The following is a 25,226-nucleotide window of genomic DNA, read 5'->3' as shown; positions in this document are numbered from 1 at the left end:
GTCGGGGCCCGACCCAGCCGCCGCCGCCGCCGCCTTCGCCGCCGCCACCGCCGCCGCCGCCGCCGCGCCCCATTGGCTCGGTAGCCGCCTCCGGGCCCCGCCCCCACAGGCACGCGGCCCAACCGCCCCGAGAGGAGCGAGCCGGGCGGGGCGCGAGCGCGAGCGCGAGCGGAGGAGCAGAGCGCGCAACCGCCAGCAGGCCTCCGAGATACAGGCGGCGAGGCGCGCGGCGGGGGCGGGGCCACGGGGGGGCGGGGCGGAGAAGGCGGGCGCGGGCGGACGGACGAGAATGCGCAACTGCAGAAGACTGCCGAGACCCAGCAGGCGCGGCGCGCGGCGGAAGGCGGGCTGAAAAGGGGCGGAGCCAGTGGGGAAAGGGGCGGGACGGAGAAGGCGGGCGCGAGCGGATGGGCGGAGCGCGCAACCACCGGTCGCCGAGACCCTGGAGGCACGGCGCGCTGTGGAGGGCGGGGCCAGAGAGAAGGGCGGGGCCAGAAGATAGGAGAGAGGCGGGGGGAGAAGAGGTGGGGCGGGAGGGCGCGGCCAGAGGGGCGGAGCGCGTATCCACGGGCCGCCGAGACCCCGAAGGAGCGGCGCGTGGCGGAAGGCGGAGCCGAAGGCAGAAGGCGGGGCCAGCGGAGAGGAGCGGTGCGCACAACCGCTGACTGGCCGGGCCGCTGGGAGGCGCGGCGCGCGGGGGGCAGGGTCCGCGGCGGAGCGGTGAGTCGCCGGCCTCAGGGGCGGGCGCTGAATGAATTTCAGACAACTCTGTGCGTGACTTTGCAGGCCCGGCAATCAGTTGCCATCCTTTTGCCTTTTTCGTCTTATCACTTGATATTTCTGACCCAATCAAAGTTAACCCTGGCCCGGAGCTCCATAGTCACGCTTCAATGACATGATCTTCCCTGGCACTCCCGGCAGTCACCTGTGTCCAACCTGTGCAAAACTTTTTTTAAATATGTAATACTTTAATAAAAAAGTATTTAAAGTTATTTATGACTGCTCTACTTTTCCGTAAGCTGAATTTCAGGAGGCTTAACATAATTCAGATAATGTAGAAAAATATAAAAGTGAACTAAAAAATCAGGACACAGAAAAAGGCAAGTCAGAATAAAAGGATAACCAGGCCATAGGGACTCGCAAAACAATTGATATAGAGCCACAACGTTGGTTCTGAGCTTTCTGGTGGCCACAGCTAAAAGGAAAACACATAAATCTCACTGTTCCAAAAGAAATATGCTGTTTCTGGAGATTACTAGCTTTTCTCTGGTTGCAGCACTCAAATTTTTAGGGGCTTTATGTAGACATTTGGGGTAATAATCAGTGTCCTTAGTTATCTATTATTGGGTACAATTTACCCCAAACTTTGTACTTTAAAACAAACAATAAACTTATTTTTGCAGTTTCTGTGGGTCAGGAATCTAGGTGCAGTTCACCTGGATCATATGACTCAGTGTGTCTCTGTCTCTGTCTCTCTGTCTACATCAAGGTGTATGCTTGCTTAAAAATCCTTTTTTAAGGGGCTGGGGTTGTGGCTCAGTGGCAGAGTGCTTGCCTAGCATGCATGAGGCCCTGAGTTCAATCCTCAGCACCATATAGAAATAAAATAAAATATTGTGTCCACCTAAAACTAAAAAATAAATATTAAAAAAACAAAAAGAATCCTCTTTCAAGCAGTCTGGTGGCCGATGACAAGCCTCTGCTGGAGTCATCAGTTTGCTGCCCCTTGCACCTTTCCATAAAAAGCAGTTTCCCCCAAGAAATCGAAGAGAGAATTGGAGGTGTGGGCCCCTGGTAGAATATTTCCTTAGCATGTGTGAGGCCCTAGGTCCCATTAAAACACACAATATGATCTTGTAACCTAACCTCAGAAGTGACCTTCCTTCACCTTTACACATTCTGTTACTAGGTCCGCCCACACACCAAGAAAAGACATACAGGCTTGCATAGCAGGAGCGGCTGCCACTGTTTCTGCAGTTCCTCCTTCACGTTGGTGGAGTTTTTGACCCTAGTTGATCCTCTCCAGAACTGTCATGGTGGCCACCCTATTCAGAAGGGGTTTCATCTACAAGTTAATCCCATGTAAATGTGGGCACAGTGGCCAGAAGTTACCTCAGTGTATCTGCATTACTAAAGAGACCTCCCTTCCCTAGAGTGAAGCAGATGGAGTCACTATACCAGACCTTAAACTATACTACAGAGCATGGTATTGGCACCAAAACTGACTGGAAGACCAATGGTACAGAATAGAGGACACAGAGACTAACCCACAAAAATTACAACTATCTTATATTACACAAAGGTGCCAAAAACATGCATTGGAGAAAAGTTAGCCTCTTCAACAAATAGTGCTGAGGAAACTGGAAATCCATTTGCAACAAAATGAAATTAAACCCCTATCTCTCATCATGCACAAAACTCGACTCAAAGTGGATCAAGGACCTAGGAATCAAACCAGAGACTCTGTCTGCATCTATTAGAAGAAAAAGTAGGCCCTAATCTCCAATATGTGGGATTAGGCCCCAACTTCCTTAAAAAGACTCCTGTGGCACAAGAATTAAAATCAAGAATCAATTAATGGGATGGACTCAAACTAAACAGTTTCTTCTCAGCAAAAGAAACAATCTGTGAGGTGAATAGAGAGCCTACATCTTGGGAGCAAATCTTTACCCCTCACACATCAGATAGAGCACTAATCACTAGGGTATATAATGAACTCAAAAAGCTAAACACTAAAAAAAAAAAAAAAAAAAAAATCAATAAATGGGCCAAGGATCTGAAGAGACACTTCTCAGAAGATGATGTACAATCAATCAACAAATACATGAAAAAGTATTCATCATCACTAGCAATTAGAGAAATACAAGTCAAAACCACTCTAAGATTTCATCTCACTCCAGTCAAAATGGCAGATATTATGCATACAAACAATAATAAGTATTGTCGAGGATGTGGGGAAAAAGGTACACTCATACACTGCTGGTGGGACTGCAAATTGGTGCAGCCAATATGAAAAGTAGTATGGAGATTTCTTGGAAAATTAGGAATGGAATCACCATTTGACCCAGCTGTCCCTCTCCTGGGTCTATACCCAAAGGACTTAAAAACAGCATACTATAGGGACACAGCCACATCAATGTTTATAGCAGCACAATTCACAATAGCTAAACTGTGGAACCAACCTAGATGCCATTCAGTAGATGAATGGATTAAAAATGTGGCATATATACACAATGGAATATTACTCAGCGATAAAAGAGAATAAAATCATGGAATTTGCAGGTAAATGGATGGAGTTAGAGAAGATAATGCTAAGTGAAGTTAACCAATCCCAAAAAAAACAAATGCTGAATGTTTTCTTTGATATAAGGAGGCTGATTCATAGTGGGATAGGGAGCATGAGCATGGGAGGAATAGACAAACTCTAGATAGGTCAAAGGAGTTGGAGGGGAAGGGAGGGGGCATGGGGTAATTAATGATGGTAGAATATGATGATCACTACTATCCAAAGTACAGGTAGGTATGAAGACACGAATTGGTGTGAATATACTATGTATACAACCAGAGATATAAAAAATTGTGCTCTATATATGTAATAAGAATTGTAATGCATTCTGCTGTCATATATAAATTTAAAAAATTTACATAAAATAAAGAGACCTCCCTTTCCCAGGCATGGAGACACCTCAGCATCACACACCTCAGTGGACCCTGACAGAGTCTGTCCCATTGGTCCTTCTCTTTTTGACATATTTTCCCAATTAGCTCCTTCTGCTTCTGTCTGCTTACTCTCAAAGTCTGTGTACCAATGATTTTAGGTTGTCTGCTACAGGTAATTTACACGTCTGCCCTGGCAGTAACGTAAAGGACACTGTAAGAGGAACTTCGAGGAAACCTGTGACCTTGCTATGTGTTTGACTGCTCATTGCTAAGCAGCACCTCAGGTACACCCTCCACTACTTCTCACCTTGGAGATTTAACACACACTGTGGCTTAGCCACTGCTCAACCATCTTATTCCTGGAGGGCTTTCCCACTCTAAGTGATGATTTTGTTTTCTCAAGTCAGCTTTTTGGATACAGAAGGAGAAGTGGCCTCAGTAGTTCTCTTGTTTTGATCTGTTTTCTCCCACCAGAAAGCAGAAAATGACTGCCTTTTATCTGTTAAACACAATTTATGGAAAATCATTGTTGGGGTCTAAGCTCTCACACTAGACTCTAACAGACCAAAGCATGCTAAAGTTCATGTCATCAAACAGAAACTCAATTGTCTATCAGATCTTCAATGAAATCAGGAGACAGCCAACAGCCACCCACAACAGTCTAGTCCTAGCTGCTTCTCAGGCAGTCCCTCTGCATTAGCCCTTACGAGAACTGCCTGCAGCCACTCTGGCCAGTTGCTTTTCATACTGTGTTGCTGTTTTGTTCCCACTAGAGCTACCTCATAAAAACCGATTGTGCCCGAGCGATGGTGCCCGTGCGATGGTAATCCCTGTAATCTCAGCAGCTCAGGAGGCTGAGGCAGGAGAATCACGAGTTCAAAGTCAGCCTCAGCAAAAGTGAGGTGCTAAGCAACTCAGTGAGATCCTGGCTCTCAATAAAATACAAAATAGGGCTGGGGATGTGACCCAGTGGTTTTGTGTCCAAGTTGAGTCCCCAGTTCCAAAAAAAAAAAAAAAAAAAAGATTGTCCTGCCATGCCCCATGGAGTATCTTATCTAAATCTTAACTAAGATGCTGGGGATTTGTTAACCACTGATGAAACCATTATCTGGTTCTGATCTCAAATGTCTCTGGAAGGCCCCTATGGTAAAGGCTTGGTTGCCAGCCCGGAGCACTGCCGCACAAGGGGAGTGGGGTCAAGAGGAAGGGCGCTGGTTATTGGTGGCATGACATCGACTCTGCAAGGACCCCCCACTTGCCTCTTAGCTACCATGAGGTAAGCCCCTTTGCTCCCCCCATGCACTCTTTGCACAGGCCCAGAAGAAACAGAGCCAACTGACCATGGACTAAACACTCCAAAACCAGGAGCCAGAGCAATTCTTTCCTCCTTTAAGTTTATTATCTCACACATTTTGTCACAGAAATGGAAAACTGACTAACCAATAAACAATGGCACAGGGTAAATATTCCCATTTGAAAAGGGAGGAATTGAAGAAAACCATGAAGGATCAGACCAAAGCAAGAATTAAACCAGGTAGGACAAACATTAAAATCTGTAGCTGTATGAATGCCCAACATTTGGGGGTACTTGGGAGTGTGATGTGAGCTCCAAAGGACTTGGTAATCCACCTGTATGGCTTTGTGTGCCATAACCCATCCAACACTCTCTGGGGTTCGCTCTGTTCACTGCCTGCAACTTTCCTTAGCAGGCATTCTGTGTTGGTGGCATCTTTAACTTCTGGGGTCTCCATTATAGCTTCAGCTTAACTCTCATAGCTTTAGGCATCACCCTTTCTGGTGCAGCCTGCAGGGACTCCAACCCTGCCTCCCAGGCCTTCCTTTAAAATCTGAATGGAAGCCTCTGTGTTACTCCAAAACCCTTGCTTTCTGCATACCTACAAAACCCACATCATGTGGATGATGTCAGTCTCCCATGGCTAAAGCAGTAGTCAGTCCTGCTTAGACCACAGCATAGTGGCCTCTGAGTACCTCAACAACTGCACAGTGAAATGATTCCTGAGGGAGTAACTTCCTGGGAAGCCCTATGTAAGCATGTACCCTAGCGCTCTCTTCTCAAACTAAAGTCTTTCAAATCAGATTATATTTTTATACCATTGAGCCTGACCTGGATGGGGTCTGGTTGATTCCTGAGAGCCCTCGAGTTAGCTTTCCATTGTCCTAGTACAAAGCACTTGGCTTCTTTTAAAATAATTTTTGTTGGGGGGTACCAGGGATTGAACTCAGGGGCACTCAACCACTGAGCCACATCCCCAGTCTTATTTTGTATTTTGTTTAGAGACAGGGTCTCACTGAGTTGCTTAGTGCCTCGATTTTGCTGAGGCTGGCTTTGAACTCATGATTCTCCCACCTCAGACTCCTGAGCCACTAGGATTACAGGCGTGTGCCACTGCACCGGGCTTGACTTCTTCTTAATGGCACTAATCTCTTCAGTAACCTCACCTTCTTCAATTCCAATGTACATGTGCTTCTTTTCTGCTAAAGTATAAGTTTTTCAAATCATTCAGCTCTGCTCTTTGCTCTTAATTCTCACAATAAATCTGGCTAAAAGTAGACAGCAATACCCATGCCATATCCTGAATATTGTGCTGTCTTGAAATTTCTTCCACCAGATAATTAATCCATCATCCTTAAACGCAGTGTCACTCAAAGTCTCAAGGTGTGGACAAAATGTAGACCACTCTTCTCTAGAATGTAACAATGATGTCTGGTAGTCGTTTCCTATGGAGTCCTCATTTGTGTTTGGAACCTCATCAACACAGCCTTTACCCTCTGCATTTCTATCAGCATTCTGGTCTTCTGAGCTCACACCAGAATCACTCATCAAGCTCAAGTGTTCTTAGACTTCTTTAGTCTGCTTATCTAAACATTTCCACGCTTTTTCCACAAACCAGTTCCAAAGGCTTCTGAATGGCATCATCAGGTATAGTCATAGAAATGACCCCACTTCTTTTTTTTTTTAAGTCATGTTATTTTTTTTAAAAAGAGAGAGAGAGAGAGAGAGAGAGAGAGAGAGAGAGAGTTTTTAATATTAATTTTTTAGTTTTCAGCAGACACAACATCTTTGTTTGTATGTGGTGCTGAGGATCGGTCCTGGGACACATGCCAGGCGAGCACACTACCGCTTGAGCCACATCCCCAGCCCTACCCCACTTCTTGACACCAGTTTTCTGTATTAGTAAGTTTCCCATCACTGTGACAGAATACTTGAGAGGAACAACTTTAAAGAGGAATGATTTACTTAGGTTCATGGTTTCAGAGGTTTTTGTCTGTAGTCACTTGCTTCCATTATGTGGGCTTGTGGTAATGCAGGATGTTGTGACTGGGAGCTCATGATAGAGCAAGAATTGCTCACCTCCGTGTGGATGGGAAGGAGAGAGAGGGAGGAGGGGGGGCGGAGAGGGAGGGAGGAAGTGATAGGAAAGGGCATGGACAAGAGTTACTCACTCAAAAGGGACACACCCCAGTGACCTACTTTCAGCAAATAGGCCCCACCCCCTAAAGTTTCCGCCAGGCCACCATTGGGGAATAAGTCATTGACACATGGTCCTTTGGGGGACATTCCAGATCTAAACCACCTTTGTCACTATAAGATTTCGTGATCCACTCATGTGTATACACCAATGAGAACTGAAAACAACAGTCTACACAAAAAATTGTCCATGAATGTGCATAGTATCATTGTTCCAGATAGCCAGAAATGTCCATCAGGTGATGAGTGGATAATTGTAATGCCAGATTCGTGGGACCCCAATAGACCTCCAGGAGCCGAATTCAATGCAATCACACAAGAGTCTTTATTGCAAGCTTGAGCCTGGATTCACAACTGTTCCCGTCGCAGCTGTCCCAGGGAGTGAGTCCCAGTCCTTTGTTCAGTGAGATTTTATAGGTTTTGGGGGATACTCTGTGTCACAACATCACACAGCAAATCATTCCATACCGTGAGAAAGTCAAACAACAACTCTTAACATTGATTAGCACATTCACTGGCGGGAATAAATTGGGTAGGGGTGATTGGTTAGTACAAGAGGGGGACTCCTTTGAACTGATTGGTTTAGGCCACGAGGGGTGTACGTGTTAAACTACATGGTTTCCCAACATATTATCAACCACCATAAACTACTGGGGGGGTCATCTGGCATCCCTGGTATTTTCCCTGTCTCTTGCTGATTGGTGGTTGCTAGGGGGTTGCTATGGGTCTTCACCTAGCCTAACTGAGTCAGGGACACCTGGCGCCACAGATCTCTCCGGTTATTTGCAGACAAACAACTCAGCAGGGTGGGTATGTGCTTAGGAGCGCTCTGTGGGTTTTTCCAAGGACAAGGGACACGCCCCCTTCCTTGGACAGGCTCTGAGGTAGAGGCTGGTTTCTCAAAAATGGAGACACAGCAGTTTCTCATAATCAGAATGTGGCATATACATACAATGGAGTTTCATTTAGCCACAAAAAGGAATGCAATGCACATGCCCCAACATGGATACACTTTGAAAACACACTGGGTGAAAGAGAACAGACTCACACATAAAAGGCCACTTAGTATATGATTTCATTTATATGAAATGTCCAGAATAGGTAAATCCCTAAAAGAAAGAAAGATTCATGGTTGTCAAGGGCTGGGGTGGGTGAGAATGGAGAGTAAGTGCCAATGGCTACAGGGTTACTCTTCAGGGTGATGAGAGTGTTTTGTTTTTTTTTTTTTGAAAGAATTTTTATTTTTATTTTTTAGTTCTTGGCAGACACAACATCTTTGTTTGTATGTGGTGCTGAGGATCGAACCCGGGCCGCACGCATGCCAGGCAAGCGCGCTACCGCTTGAGCCACATCCCAGCCCGATGAGAGTGTTTTTAGAATCAGTGATAGATAATACTGTGATAGATGCCCAACTCTTTGAATAAATTACAAATCACTGAGTTGTATATTTTAAAAGGGTGGATTTATGGCAGGTGGATGGTATCTCATCAAGCAATTATTTTTTAAATGTGTATGTAAGGGAACTTCCTTGCTGTGATCCATCACTTAGTGTCTGCTCCACCAACTGCAGCACCCAGGAAGGCAAACACCGGGCCTGACTTACTCCCATTGGTTGGTGCAGGGCCTGGCAAAATAACAGGTGCTCAAGAACTATTGGTGAGCGCTGAGGTTGGGGCTCAGTGGTGGAGCACTTACCTAGCACATTGGAGGGACTGGATTCAATTCGCAGCACAGCATAAAAATAAATAAATAAAATAAAGGCACTGTGTCCTTCTACAACTAAAATATTTAAAAAGAATTATTGGTGAATGAATAAGTGAATGGGACCAGTTTAAATGCTGCCTCATTCAGATGGACACAATACCTTTATTTTATTTTTATGTGGTGCTGAGTTTCGAACCCAGTGCCTCACACATGCTAAGCGAGTGCTCTACCTCTGAGCCACAACCCCAGCCCCTCCTGAGAAAATTTAATCTAGTATTTCTGTATTTGTACAAAGAAGATCTATGTTGGCTCAAGTTCCCATATCCAAACTAGGAATCTAAAAGTTTTCTGCAAGCTTCTTCAATGATTCCAGACTTGCTTGGTGGAGTTAGAATTCTGTGCTTTGTATTGTCTGCCAACATTTTAGAAAAAAGTCACAATAAGGACCCTCAGGGTGGGGGTTGTGGCTCAGAAGTAGAGCACTTGCCTCGCATGTGCGAGACCCTGAGTTCGATCCTCAGTACCACATAAAAATAAATAAGTGAAATAAAGGTATCATGTCCAACTAAAAAAATAAATATTTTTTAAAAATAAATAAATATTTTTAAAAAATAAAATAAAGACCCTCAGGTATGGCAGCAGATGGCCAGAAATCTTTCTACAGCAGAGACTGGAAGCCTGGGTGTCCCAAGGCCCTTCAGGAAAACACTAAGATGAACATCCTATTGAGAGGAGAGAAATTCTTACATTCGAGAGAGAATAGGTTCTTCTATTATGTTATTATTGTCAATTCAGAAGAAAATGCTCACTTTAAAAAACTGGATGAGGGCTGGGGATGTGGCTCAAGTGGTAGCACGCTTGCCTGGCATGTACAGGGCGCTGGGTTCAATCCTCAGCTCCACATAAAAAAAATAAAATAAAAGATGTTGTGTCCACCGAAAACTAAAAAATAAATATTAAAAAAAATTCTCTTTCTCTCTCTCTCTTTCTCTCTCTAAAAAACAAACAAACAAATAAACAAAAAAACTGGAAGAGCCAGGTGCAGTGGTTCACACTTCTAATCCCAGTGGCTTGGGAGGCAGAGGCAGGAGGATCAAAAGTTCAAAGCAATTTAGTGATGCGATAAGCAACTCAGTAAGACCCTGTCTCTAATAAAATACAAAATAGGGGTGGGGATGTGACTCAGTGGTTGAGTGCCCCCAAGTTCAATCCTAGTACCCCAACCAAGAAAAATGGATGAGGAGAGGCCCAACAAACGTCCTTCATACACAGAGGACTTGCTGACCTGCCACTGGACACACATCTACATGCCAAATGAGATATTGTGTTTTAACGTTCTGAGATCTGTATGAGGGAAGTGTCGTTGTCCCCACTTTTCGTAGGAGAGAAGTAAGTCTCAGAGGCTAGAATACTTGCCAGTTGCTTGATGTAGGGCTTCAGTTGGCGCCCAGGCCTGTCTGGTTCTAGAAGTCCCCCTCTTCTATCATGTGGCTCTCCTCTGATAAACCACTGTTCAATTTAACGTGGACTCTCTGTTTGTTACCTGAAGGTAATGAGTGGGTTATTCCTCTCACCCCCTCCTTTTATTCTATTCTCTCACTGTAACAAGGCACCAAAGTCTTTTCTTGCTCCTGGCTCAAGGTGAGAACAGAGGTGGCCTCTGGGGTATGCAGTAGGCTGGAACCCAGGCTAAATCCGGATGTCTGCTGAGACTCCACCTGTGCTGTGCATCCTGAGGTCCCTGTCATGTGTCCTCACCAGAATTATTTCCTCCCAAGCTCCATGGACCCCAGTGCTGGCACCTGAACACCAGTCCTAATGTGGCCTCAGAGCTCAGGAGTTGGCTAGCCTGGGCAACTGGGTGAGATCCTGCCCCAAAATAAAAACTAAAAAGGGCTGGGTGTGTAGCTCAGTGGTAAAGCAAATTTGGGTTTAAAAAAAAAAGAAAAGTATGGTGAAAGTAGAGAGGGCAAAACACTATTTTTAAAGCTTTTGCCTTTTTTTTCTGGGGTAATGGAAAAATTAATCTGGGAGGAGAAAGAAGTTCCCTTTTATTTGGGAAAAGATATTTGCTGAAGACCTTTTAGTTGCATAGGTACCAACAGCTAATATTTTTGAGTACCCATTCACTCAGAGTATACTTGCTGGGTACCTACTTGGTGGTCGGACCCTCTTCTAGAGACTGAAAAAGTAGTTACCAGAACAGTCAAGAGCTCTGCATTGGGGGCTTACAATGAAGCGAGATCAGTACATACAGTATACATTAGTAACATGGTGTTCAGTTCTGACCTCTATGAGTATTAGCTCATGGCACAGGGCTTATGAGCATGGGTCTGGGGGCCAGACTGCTGGAGTCTGAATTTTAGTTCTGCAATTTATCAGCTATGTGATTTTTATCAGGTTACTTTTCCTCTCTGATCTTCTGTTGCCATATTTACAAAACAGAAAACAATAGTTTCTGCATCAAAAGTTGTTGTCAAGATTAAATGAGGACTCAGTCTCTACCCGGACTCTGCCCTGTTGAGTTTTGTGGGCCATGTGGCTGCTGCATCAGCCTCCAGGCCTTGCAGGGACTCAGCCCTTCGGCACCACTACCCCAAGTCCAGCTGTTACTAAGGTTGCCCCAGCAGCAATCTAGCCTGCCAGAAGCTAGCAGCCCAAACATCTCCATGGTCAAAGCAGGTCGGCCACCAGGCACATGGTAGCAGTCATCCATGTAGTAGTGAATGTCATTTGATGAGCGATCACCACCTATCCTAAATGCCCTGGAAGTGCAAGGCAGGGAGACCAAGCTGGTTTTGGAAGTGGCCCAGCATTTAGGTAAGAGCACAGTAGGAACCATTGCTATGGGTGGGACAGAAGGCTTGGTTAGAGGTCAGAAAGCCTTAGATTCTAGTGCACCAATCAAAATTCATGTTGGTCCTGAGATCTTGGGCAGATCCATGAATGTCATTGGAGAACCTATTAATGAGAGTTTCTATTAAAACCAAACAATTTGCTCCTATTCATGCTGAGGCTCCTGAGTTCATTGAGATAAATGTTGAGCAGGAAATTCTGGTGACTGGTTGTGGATCGATAGGTTATGGATCTGCTAACTCCCTGTGCCAAGGGTAGCAAAATTGGGCTCTTTGATGGTGCTGAGTGGAGTTGGCAAGACAGCACTGATCATGGAGTTGGTTAACATTGTTGCCAAAGCCCATGGTGGTTACTTCTGTATTTACTGGTGTTGGTGAGAAGACCCATGACTTACACCATGAAATGATTGAATCTGGTGTTATCAACTTAAAATATGCCACCTCCGAGGTAGTATTGGGGTATGGTCAAATGAATAAACCACCTGGTGCTTGTGCCCTGGTAGTTCTGACTGGACTAACTGTGGCTGAATACTTCAGAGACCAAGAAGGTCAAGAGGTACTGCTGTTAATTGATAGTGTCTTTCGCTGGCTCAGAGGTATCTGCCTTGTTGGGCAGAACCCTTTCTGCTGTAGCCTGCCCTGGCCACTGATGTGGGTACTATGCAGGAAAGAATCACCGCTATCAAGAAGGGATCTGTCACCTCTGCACAGGCTACCTGTGTGCCTGCTGATGACGTGACTGACCCTGCCACTGCCTTTGCCCATTAGGGCGCTACCGCTGTGCTGTCCCATGAGATTGCTGAGCTGTGGATCCTCTGGACTTCTCCTTTCGCATCATGGATCCCAACATTGTCGGCATGAGCATTGTGATGTTGCCTATGGAGTGCAAAAGATCCTGCAGGACTAGAAATCCCTCCAGGATATTATTGCCAGCCTCAATGAGCTTTCCAAGGAAGACAAGTTGACTGTGTCCCATGCATAGAAAATGCAGCATTTCTTTTCTCAGCCATTCCAGGTTTCTGGGATCTTCACAAGTCATGTGGGGAAGTTGGTACCTCTGAAGGAGACCATCAAAGAATTCCAGCAGATTTTGGTGGGTGAATATGACTATCTCCCAGAATAAGCCTTTTATATGGTGGGACCCATTGAAGAAGCGGTATCAAAAGCTGATAAACTGACTGAAGAGCATTCATTGTGAGAGGTTCTCTTGCCAAACCAAGCACTCATCCAGTGTATTGTCCCTGTCCTTGCCTCTAATTCTAATAAAACAGTTTTCCTCTGTCGGCCACACAAGAGTCTTGATTGAAGACATTATGTTCTGTCTGAAGAGTATTTAAGGTTTCCAATAAAATGTACACTCCTCCTCGGGAAAAAAAAATAAGATTAAATGAGGGACTTAGCAAAGGATTGCTATGTTGCCCAGGATGATCTTGAATTGTGATCCTCCTGCCTTAGCCTCCTAAGTTACTGGGATTACAGTCCTGCGCCATCATATCTGGCTCATCATACCATTCTGGAGTCCTTCCACTTTTCTGAGGATGTCAGAGTTCATGAGGATGACCATGCAATTCCTGAGTCGTTGTTTCATGTCTTCCTCAATCCTGATGACCTTTTTACTTCACTAAAGCTACCCACAGGAATGGTCCTTGCCCTTTTTAAAAAATATGTATATATATTTTAGTTGTAGATGAACACAATATCTTTATTTATTTATTTATTTATTTTTATGTGGTGCTGAGGATCAAACCCAGTGCCTCGCACATGCAAGGCAAGCACTCTACCACTGAGCTACAATCCCAGCCCAGTCCTTGCCCGTTTTGAATGACTTGATTTCTGTAATTTTAAACTCCAATATCCTGCTCTGTATCCTCTGTTGAAGAGTTTCTAAGGTGGCCACAACCACATCTCCTATTCCATGTGCTCTTGTCCAATGTGATAGGGATCTGTGTTGTTTCCATTGAATATGAAATGGTCTGTGGTTGGCAAAAGCAATGCTCTGTACCTTCAGAGGCTAGATCATAAAATGTGATTTCTCCGTGGTCTTCTTTAGAAACTCTCTGAACACAGTTGCCATGCTGTGAGGAAACCCAGAATATATGAAGAGACCACATTTAGATCTCCTAGTCAAACGCCCCAGCTCAGGTCTCAGACAACAGCCTGCAGTAGTCACCAGACTCAGGACTGAAGAAGACTGAGATAACTTCAGCCCCAGCCACTGCAACAGCATGAGAGACCATGCCTCTAGTGAAAGCCACCTAGCCAAACCCAGTCAACTCCCACAATCATGGAGAGAGAGAGAGAGGCAGGGAGATAGATAGATAGATAGATAGATAGATAGATAGATAGATAGATAGATATTGTTGTTTTAAACCTCCAAAGTCATACAGTTATACCTTATGGGACAAGAGTTGAAATATTATCATTTCCTTCTAACTCCCTGGTTCTCTGGCCCATCAAACCTCTGATCTCCCTGGACACCTGCTCTGCCTTAACCAAAGTTTCCCCCATAGACACAATTAGAAACAGTCTGTGTTGTCTCCCTGGTCTTTAGAACCATATTACTAATTGGCTGAGAGTTTTTTGCTCAATGTGAATACAGATAACAAAAAGGAAAAGTGCAGCTCCCTTAGTGTTAACAGCTCTGAACTTAGAATGCCAGCCGCTCTCAGCTCTCAGTGTGTTAGAGCTCTGAACTTAGAATGCCAGCTGCTCTTATTTCTTGGTGTTAGCAACCCTCCTGCCACTCTCAGCAGCACAAGCTTGCAACTCTTAACAGCTGCAGCTAGAGGCTCCCAGCAGCCCTTCTGCAGCTCTCCCAGCAGCTTTCCACAGCCAGTTCTAATAACTTCACACAGCTTTCCTGCAGTTCTTGGACATTCTCTGGAGTGCTTCAGTAGCTCTCTAGTTGCCAGATATTCTTAGGCCTAGCAGTCCTTGGTGTTACCAGCTCATAGCACAACTAGATCAGCTTGCTCCACTCCAGTTAGAAATCACTAATATGCCAAAGAAAACCATCAGAAAGAGGCTTCAATGGGGCTTCTGCTGAGCACAAAGGGAAGTAGTATACAACCAGAGTTTCCCTGACTGGCCTGATGAGGGTTAAAGGAGTGCCACTTACATGGACAAAAGGGGTGGGCTCATGCATGACACAGTCTCCTGTCTGTTGACCCCTAGACATTCTGCATTGCCAGGCCAGTCTGCACAGATGTGCTCGGCCCGCCTATCCTTACTGTCATGAGCGAGGGAGGTGCTCCTCACAGATCTGTCTGCTGGCATTCAGAGCTCAGAGCTGCTAACACCAAGAACTGAGAGCAGCAGGCATTCAAAGCTCAGAGCTGTTAACACTAAGGGATCTGTACTTTGGCTTTTTGCTATTTCTGTCCAAATTGACCAAGAGCCCTCAGCCAATTGGTAACATAGCTATAAAGATCAGGGAGGTACTTCAACCTGTATGAGCAACAGAGTGGGCAGAGCCTCAGGAACAGCTGTGGCCCAGGCAAAGCCTCCTGGACCACTTTCAGGTAGTCAGTTTCCCCTGCACCTGAAGTGGTAATCTCTAAGGTAACCATGATGGTTGCAGAGGCAGCTGCAGAAGCAGCCCTCACTTGATCGGGACCTCCAGAGCAACAGTCATTGTTAAGATAAGAGCCCAACCAGGTAGCAAGGCAGCGATGGCAGACTCAGTACCTCATCACAGCTGAAAAGGAGCACTAGGGACAACAGTTGCCACAACAAATGCCAACATCCAGAGGTTGTAGAATGTGCTCACTGAGGAGCTGCAGGTTGAAGGCACAACTTGGGCCAGGCCAACCGATCAGCAGCTATCCAAACAGCAGCCACAGGAGTGATAACTGAGTAATTGCCAGGGAAGCCACAGAAGCAGCAGGGAGAGGCATCCCGGGGTGTCTGCACCTGATGCCTGCATCCTAGATCTCTTGGCCTCAACCTTGATCTCTGTGCACCCATAGACCCTGTAGCTGTAGCTGGGTATGGGAAAGGGGCACAGTGATACTCAGCTGTCAGCAGAATAGCTAGCACATTGACATTTACTCCCACCAGTCCCAGGTAACTTCAGCTATTGACAAAAAAAACATCAATCTAGGCTGGGCATGGTAGCACATGCCTATAATCTCAGTTACTCAGGAGGCTGAGGCAGGAGGATTGCAAGTTTGAGGCTCACCTGGACAACTTATAGAAACCATCTTCTTTTGCTAACCTAGATATCTCTGCATTCAACTCCCTTGGATACTCAATCTCCTGTGTGGCTGCAGCAAGTCCTGGCTTCTGGGGCTCCTGCCTGAGGATTTCTGATATTCTCCAAGGATGCTCATGCACCACCACTAACAACATGAGTTAGTCTTCCCGTGGTTCACTCAGACCAGCAGTGAAGCTGAAAACCAGTCATGCCTGACTTTACCTGTACATCATGCCCTTCCTTCTTTACTATATAAAACACAATCACTTTTGAACTAATTAATGTGCATGACTTCTGTTTATAGTAAAATGTATAATAAAGAAAACCCTGCTGTGATGCTGAGTTCCTGATGAAATCATGGGCTAAAAGCAGTTTCCTCAACTGTAATTCCTATCCATATTTATCATTTTGTTTATTTTAAAACTTCCCAGAGACTTTCCAAAATATGCTAGGCAACTCCTCAACAAGGCACAGGAAGCCCAAGAATAAATTCTTTGAAATCAACAATTGCCAGGTTCAGTGGCCACACCTATAGTCCCAGCCACCGAGGAGGCTGAGGCAGAAGGATTGCAAGTTTGAGGCCAGCCTCAGCAACTTAGCAAGGCCCTAGGCAACTTAGCCAAGACGCTGTCTCAAAAAAAAAAAAAAAAAAGGACTGGGGATGTGGCTCAGTGGTAAAACACCCCTGCGTTCAACCCATGGTACCAAAAACAAAAATAAAACTCTTCAATGATAGCTTTTTCTGAGTTTTATAACATAGTTGGTGATCTCTTCCGATTTCATTAGTCTTACTGGTAAAGCAAATCTTAGAGGCCTATCTGTGTTAAGAACGAAACCTCTTTAAGGAGTCACACAAGTACAAGGGAGGCCTCATCACATAAGAAATACATTTCCCAAAAACACACTGAGTGAAGGCAGATTTTGTGCATCAGAGGACCGGGTCTGGAACAGGCACAGGGCAGCAAGGCCCTGCCAAAGTGTGTGCTGACACCTGGGCTCTGCACCCTCCAGCTGTGTGTCTGGCAAGGCACTTAACCTCCCTCTGCCAAGGTGTCTCTTCCCTGACCTGAGACAGCAGAGGGTCTGAGGAGACTTGAGCACATGGTGCCTGGCACCCGAGTGCTCACTGACACTAGCCACGGTTACTGCAGTCTTTATCTCTATGGTGAAAAAAAAAAAAAAAAACACTACACTGGGTGAGATTAAACTCTTCCAGAGGCTACAGCTTAAAATAAACTACTCATCAAAAAGTAAAATTATCACATTGGGTAAACGTTATCCAAAATTTCACAGATCTACAGTCTGATAATTCCATGAGATGCATAAATTTGTGTAGTTACTTAGAACATTTGACAGCTAATTTAAAAAGCAGATTTATGGGCTTTATACCTGATTCCAACCAGAGAAGACTAAGAATATGAACTCTTTGCACAGTTATGATCAGATCTGCATTTATATATGTGTGTGTGTGTGTGTGTGTGCGCGTGTGTGTTTTGAGATGGGGGTCTCGCTATGTTGCCCAGGCTGGCCTGCAACTCAAGAACCTCCTGTGTCAGCCTCCCAGGTAGCAGAGACTACAGGCCCATGCCACCAGGACTGGCTTCAGATGTCCTTTCCTCCAGGGTGAGTCCTGAGAGGCACTTGACTTAATTGTCATTCATGGGCTAAGAAGAAGATAGGCATATTTTTAGAAAGAAAAGTCTGGCTTTGCTTTGTTACTTAAATATATCAGAGCTAATCAAATTATAGGCACAAACATGGCCACACTAAAAAGTGTCACCTGAATCTTAGGAATTCCAAACCCCACAATAATCAGTCCCCTTCTCAAGGTGCCATGGTCTCAATGTGTCCCCACAATAATCAAGTGTTGAAAATTAAGCCCCAGTGTGCCATAGTTGGAAAGTGAGGGCCTCTGGGGACATCATGAGGGCTTTGCTGGCAAGGATGTTAGATTGGTGCCACTGTACAAGGGCTTGCCAGAGGCCTTAAGACTCCTTCCCTCCTTCTGTCCCTCTACCATGTGAGAATACAGCACTTTTCTTCTCAGGTGGATGTCATGTCAGGGAACAATCTTAAAAACAGATCAACTTTCACCAGGAAGCCACACCTGAAGTGCCTACATTTTGGAATTCCCCAGCCTCCGGAAATTTATAAATAAATTTCTGCTTTATAAACTACTCAGCCTCGAGTATTTTGTCATAGCAGCACAAAATGGACTAAAATTCCAAGCATATTGGAAATTTCAAAAAAATGTTTTTGTGTATGGGTATTGTCCTATGTCTAGATGGGTGATTTGAATCTCAGCTGAGAAGGCTTGAACAAGTCTTTTGTTTCTTGTTGCTTTGTTATGAATCCAAAAACTTGGCAACCTAAAATGAGTGGCCCTCCTTTTATTACCTCCCATGGTTCCTGTGGATGGGAGTCTCGGAACAGCTTGGCCGTCTCTGTATCTCCCATGCATTCGAGATCAGACAGTGGCTGAAACGAAAACAGCAGGGAGATGGAGCAGCTGGGCTGCCTAAGTGTCTCTTCCTTGTCATGTGGGCTCAGGACCTCCTGGGGGGTCGCCTTGTGGGCTAGCTTGGGTTTCCTCAGGGCGTGGCAAGTCAGGACAGTGGGACTACTTCTTGCCCATTCTGAGTTCCAGGGTCAAAGACATGACTGTGGCAGTAACATCATTCACTTCTGTGACTTTCTGCTGGTGACAAGAGAGGCAAAACACTGCTCAGGTTTAAGTGGAGGGCAGTGGGGCCTAACCCTCCCATGTCCCGCCTCTCAGTGGTAGGAGTGTGAGGGTCCCAGAGTGGAATGAAGGTGGCTCAGGAGCTACGGTGGCAAAGGCTTTGGAAGATGCAGTTGACACATGACAACTACCTAATCTGTAGTTTCTCATCCATAAAAGAGGAGGAGGATTATGACAATAATGTCCACCAGTAGGACTGCAGCGAGGACTAATGAGTGAAGACATAGAAAGCAGCTGGAGAGTGACCAGCCAGGACCCCTCCCACGCCAGCTGGTTGCACTCACTGCTGCCTCAGAGTACCCTGCTTACTGCCCTCCCCCCCAACACTGCCCTGGAGAAGCCTCTTCTGATCTGATCTGGTCTTGCCCTGGGTCCTGCAGAGGCTCCATGTCGAGGAGTCAACGCCCACTGATTCCCTTAGACACCAGTGTTCGCAAAATGTGAGTAAGATGCGGGAAGTGAATAACCAAACAACTCTCTCTGTCATTACTAGGCTTAGTTGTGGACATGAGAAGACTGTTACCTGAGCCCCAAACTCATGGGTTGCAATAAAACTGTCTTCCAAACTGGTATCCATGGCTGCTATGCCCCTGGAGCAAAGACCCTGGCAGGGCAGGTTCTGATATCAGGCCTGGCACTGCCTCCATATGCCACTCCTCCCTCTGCAACCTCGTCCTATTTCAACATCTGGCTGTCCTGCCTGACACCTTTAGAAATAGGGCAAATCCTATCATCTGCTTCCACTGGGTTCCACAGAGTCTCTCCTACAAATCTGTGTATTTCTAAATTGTGGACAGAGTTGAGCTGGTTCTTCCCCAGGGGCCCCCATATGAGTCAGTGGACGGAGGTGGGATCTTGAGAGAGAAAGCTGTGTAGGATACATTTAAATCTCAGCTCCTGCCCCACCAGGACATACTGTCACATCTACTAGGACCTGCTCAGCCACTTGCCTGTTGAGGAGGTGCCCGTGTTCTCCAGGCATCGAGGCTGGTCCCTGGTAAGGAGGGCCTGGACAGAGCCCCAGAGCCAGACTTCCCTCTGTGAGGCCAGAGTAGAGCTAGAGGAGCAGTCCTCGGGGTATCTCATGGGCAGCGGGGCCTGTGCCATGTGTCCTGGTGCACACATGCCTGGTGGCTCACGGGTGGGCCCTCAGCTGTCAAGGGCATTTGGGAATCCAGCCCACTGCAGTGGGCATCTGTCTCTCCTGGTTACCAGAATCTACACCCTTCTGAGACATAGGGAGCAACCTTCCTCTAGAGGCTTGGTCCATCTCCCTTGAAGAGATAGAAACACTAGGTGGTCACTTCCCGGCTCTTCTGAAGGGAGGACGTGGGCTTCCCCATGGGCCCTGTGTCAGAAAGAGTAGGTGTGATGGTAGAGCTACCTCCAGCTCCTGGAGGTAACATGGCAGGGCTGCACCATCAGGGACAATGCCTGCCCATGTCAGTGGGAGCAGGACAGATGTACACCAGGGGCAGGGGACTTACTGGGCCTTACTGGGATGGGGGCCTTAGTTGTCGGCTCCAGTGCCTCCATTGTGGTTCCCTGCCACCTGGGTGCCAACCTCACTTTCCCTTTTAATGGACCCCTTTCCTTGCTAAGTCAGCCAGAGTTAACCATGATGCCTGACTGAAGGCCAGACCAACATGGTCCTTTTTTTTTTTTTTTAAGAGAGAGTGAGAATGAGAGAGAGAGAGAGAGAGAGAGAGAGAGAGAGAGAGAGAGAGAGAGAGATTTTTTTTAATATTTATTTTTTAGTTTTCGGTGAACACAACATCTTTGTTTGTATGTGGTGCTGAGGATCGAACCCGGGCTGCACGCATGCCAGGAGAACGTGCTACCGCTTGAGCCACATCCCCAGCCCCCCAACATGGTCCTTCAAGCAAGTTTTGTTTTTGCTTTCTGCAGCACTGGGGATCGAACCCAGGGCCTCATGCATGCAAGTGATGAACCATTGAACTGCAACCCCAGCCCTTTTATATTTTATTTTGAGACACGGCTGGCCTTGAACTTGGGATCCTCCTGCCTCAGTAGTGAGGACTGTAGGTGTGCACCTCCTGTGGCCAGCCACTTGGAGTGGTTTTGACTCTAAAAGTCTCAGAACAGAGTGCCCTTAGCAGGGACCCCAGTGTCTACAGGATGTTGCTAGCCCAGCTGGGATAAGGCCTGCTCAAGGGTGGGCATCAGCCAAGAAGGCCAGAGCGAGGAGGAAGAGCATGTAGATGCCTGGGGCAGAACGTGTGCCACACCCCTGAAGATGCCCTTCGCGTGTTGTGAGACCCTGAGGCATCGGGTTTTCCTTGCTGTTGATATACCTTCATCTTACCCAAGCCTGACTGCAGCCCAGAAACCGGCCTCCACCACCCCCCAGAGAATGGCTGCCCTCCAGGAGCCTCAAAGCAGGGGCCGTGGAGGCTTGTCAAACACCCGGGACTGAGAGGGAAGGGATTCTGGAATCTGTTTAATTTTTTTAAAATATTTTTTTAGTTGTTGATAGACCTTTATTTTATTTATTTATATGTGGTGCTGAGAATCGAACTCAGTGCTTCACACATGCCAGGCGAGTGCGCTACCACTGAGCCACAGCCCCAGCTCGTGTTTAAATTTTTAATGGAGGTATTTAATCTTTGAAATGTCTTTCATGTGTTGAAGTCAATAGCAAGCGATATAAGAAGGCAGTGTGGAGAATGAAAGGAGGCTGAACACAGGGAAAATGCCAGGGGCAGAAGAGGGGAAAGTGTTCAAGGCTGAGTGTTCAAGTCTTAAAAGTTTAGGCAGCAGCACAGCGAGCTGGCTACATCTCTGGGACCTGAAGTCCGCTTCCTGTTTGAAAGTGAGGGTGTCCTGAAAAGTGTGTAAAGAAGGAAGTGCTGGCTGGCCACAGGCAGGCCACTCCATGGTCTTGGTCTGTGTGCTGGCAGCAGGAGTGGGAGGGAGGGAGCTGTGTGAGTGTTGATGTGTGTGAGTGTGCATGTGCGTGTGTGTAAGTGTCTGTGTGTGTCACTGGAGATCGAACTGCTACTGAGCCACATCATCAGCCCTTTTTAAATTCTTTTATTTTTGAGACAGGGTCTCAGTTGCCCAGGTTGTCCTTGAACATGTGATGGTCCTGCCTCAGCCTCTGGACTAGCTGCGATTATAGATGTGCGCCACTCTGCCTGGCTCAGGCTGTTATTTTAAATAATAAATTCAAATATTCTTGAAAAAGAAATAAGAAGGAACTCCAGATAAATCTTAACAACCATACAAGAACCCTTTGGCTGGAACTACCATTTTCCAATAATTTGCCAAAATGACTAACACGAAAGGAAAGAGGAGAGGTACCCTGTATATGCTCTCTAAGCCTTTAGAGAATGCAGAGCTGCACCAGGCGTGGTGGCACATGCCTGTTGTCCCAGTGACTCAGAAGGCTGAGGCAGGAGGATCATAAGTTCAAGGATAGCCTCAGCAACTTAGCAAGACCCTGTCTCAAAAATAAGTAAGTCAATAATAATATAAATGGCTGGGGTGAAGCTCAATGGTAGAACATCCCTGTGTTCAATCTCTAGAACTATGAAAGAAACAAGGAAAAGAAAAGAAAACATGGAGTTGTTCTTCTGGCCTTGTGCATGCAAGTCTACAGGAAAGGTGATCTTAGAGAGGTCAAGGTCAATGGTGTGGCTACTGTTCAGAAAGCAGCCTTGGTAGCAGAGCTGGAGGAGCCTGCGGCCTTACACAGCGTGCTGTGGGCACCCCTGTAAACAAAGGCAAGGTCAAGCCAAAAGAAGTAACATTCACACTGAGCATGCCCAGAGCTCAAGAGTGCTTCCTGAGATAGCAGTGAACAACAATGGGCCACAGAAGCGGGTCAAAAGAAAGGAACTGGATCCGCTGATATGCCAGCATGCTGCACCCGAGGAGTGCATTCTGTGGGCACCTGTAAGAAGGAGCTCCATCTGCTGAACCACTCCCATGAATTCATGGAATAATGCATGCAGAAAATGGAAAGTCCTCTGGACTGTAGACAAACAAAAACACGGCAAGGTAGGAACCACAGTGAGAACAACCTGGAGGTGTTTTGAGCCAGACCCTGCACAGCTCAGAGGAGGAGCGGCTGGCCTTAAGGACCCTGAGCCCCTCCAGAGGTTGCAGGGTCCTGACCTCGCTCACTCCAGCCAGTTCTGCAAACTAAACCTCCCGGGGCCAGGGCAGGGATGTATAGTTCAGTGGAGCAGCATTTGCCAACCATGTCAAAGGCCCGGGTTCAATCCCCAGTACCTAGCCACACATACACAAAGCAAAAATAAAAACAAAAAAACTCCACAACCAAAAGCAAAAACTTTTCTTAAAACTAGTAAATTCAACCTTCATGAGGATGAAAAAAGTGAATTTTGGAGCAAATAATGAGAGTCTGATTTTAGTGGCTGAAGGAAACAGATGATCGAATCCAACCCCTTTGATGGACATTTCAGTGAAATTAAATCTGCAAGCAGAACAGCACTCTCACGGCCTTCCAGCAGATAAATTTTGGTACGCGCCTGGAGGAGTGGTGTGGGCCTCACAGTCCTGCTACTTGGGAGGCTGAGGCAGAGAGAACACTTAACTCCAGGAGCTCAGGGCCAGATGGGACAGCACAGAGTGACCTTGTCTCTAAGAAAAAAGAAAAAGAGGAGAATGTTAAGGGAGCAAGGGCTCTTGATAGTCTTTACTGTTGCATGACAAATTACCTCCAAATCCACTTCTGGTGGCTTAAAACAACGGTGTGTGCTACCTCGCAGGCTCCCCTGAGGAACCCATGCTCACAAGCATCCCTGACGGGATGTGTCCTCCGGCTCAGTCAGGCCCCGGCTGCAGTCTCCCTCAAGGTCGGACTACAGGAAGACCTGGTCTGAAGCCCCTGGGCATGATTCTGGCAGGATCAGCCTTTCAGTGCTGTCCACCTGGAGGTCTTGGGCTCTGGGGGCTGCTCCTGAGAGACCTCGCTTCTGCCCTCTTGGCCTCTCCAGATGGCAGCAAACAAAGAGAGCAGGGGAGAAGGCCAGCAAAGAGGAGAGAGTGCTGGGAGACGGGAGTCCCAGTTTTTGACAGCCTAGTCACTGAAGGGACATCCCGTCACCTTGCTGGATTCAACTCTTAGGAGCAAGCAGCCAGGTCCAAGCTACTGGAGATGGGGGGACCACGCAAGCACTGGGACCCACTTTAGGACACTTCCACAGCTGGAGTGGAGAGGGAAGGGGCGAGGTCAGAATCTCAGAAACACAGACTTTTCTGGTTGCAACTCCAGCCATGCGTGTGATGCCTGTGTCCCACTGGAACCTCCTGTTGAGTGGCTCTCCAGTCCCTGTCAGCATGACGACATGGTTAGAAGTGGGATCCTGGCCTGTGTGAACAATCACGGGCATCTAGAGCTGGGGAGACCATCCATGGAAAGCCCAAATACTTTTCTCTTAACCTGATGGTCAACTGTTCTGGTGAAAGCCAAAAGTAAATTGTAAATAAAGGACCTGGCCTAATTTTAAAAGTAACGTGGAACATGGTGAATGGTTTTGGAAATATTAGTCCACACATTTTGACATGGAAAACACCAAAGCTCTTTCTAAAGAGCTGAAAAAATCAGCCTGTTTTAAAGATAAAAATCACAGGAGGGAATAGTACAGCCCAGACCTGGCCCAAAGCCAGCAGTCCAGACTTCCATACCAAGAAAGTAAACAGATCCAAGAAATGGAAGGCCTCCCACTTTATTCCTTTGGTATTATGGATAGTTTTCATTTGCAACTCTGCCTTGGCAGAAGAGTGAACTGTGACCTAGTGACTGGCAGACGGTGTTTCAGAGTTCAGGGCACACTGTCTGGCAAACTCGCTGAGCCCAAGTGGTAGCAGCTTTATTCATGAGACCTGGCTCAGAAACACAATTTATAAAACCAACTCTAGCCTTGAAAGATAAAAGATCATCGTTCTAAAGAAAGTCAAATGAAGGTAATTAAGGTTATTAAAAAGCAATACATGGCTGGAGTTATGGCTCAGTGCTAGAGCGCTTGTGCATGAGGTGCTGGGTTCAATCCTCACACCACATACAAATAAATAAAATAAAGGTCCATTAACAATTAAAAATATTTTTTTAAAAAAAGCAATACAGGGCTGGAGTTGTGGCTCAGTGTTACAGAGCTTGCCTAGCATGCATGAGGCACTGGGTTCAATCCTCAGCACCACATAAAAATGAATTTAAAGAAAGGTATTGGGCTGGGGATATAGCTCAGTTGGTAAAGTGCTTGCAAGGTCATGGGTTCAATTCCCAGCACCACAAAAAAAAAAAAAAAAAAAAAAGGTATTGTGTTCATCTACAACTTAAAAAAATTAAATTAAAAAAAACAATATAGGCCAGGTGTGGTGGCACACACCTTTTATCCCAGCCACTTGGGAGACTGAGGCCCAAGGATGGCAAGTTCAAGGCCAGCCTCAGCAATTTAGCAAAACCCTTTCTCAAAATTAAAAAATAAAAAGGGCTGAGGGTGTAGCTAGTGGTAAAGGGCCCCTGGGGTCAATCCTTTGTATCTCTAACACACACCACAGACCACCATTACAACAATAAAATACAGGAAG

The 25,226-nt window shown here is 46.3% G+C and overlaps 1 pseudogene; it reads left to right on the top strand.

Annotated features, from left to right (window-relative positions):
* Positions 1-4,931: 4,931 nt before the first annotated feature.
* Positions 4,932-12,907, top strand: LOC114103094 (ATP synthase subunit beta, mitochondrial pseudogene; annotated as a pseudogene).
* The last annotated feature ends 12,319 nt before the right edge of the window (positions 12,908-25,226 follow it).

The sequence above is a fragment of the Marmota flaviventris genome, chromosome 19 (genome assembly GCF_047511675.1).
Source record: "Marmota flaviventris isolate mMarFla1 chromosome 19, mMarFla1.hap1, whole genome shotgun sequence".
Classification (NCBI taxonomy): Eukaryota; Metazoa; Chordata; class Mammalia; order Rodentia; family Sciuridae; genus Marmota; species Marmota flaviventris.
This window is presented reverse-complemented; position numbering and strand designations above follow the sequence as displayed.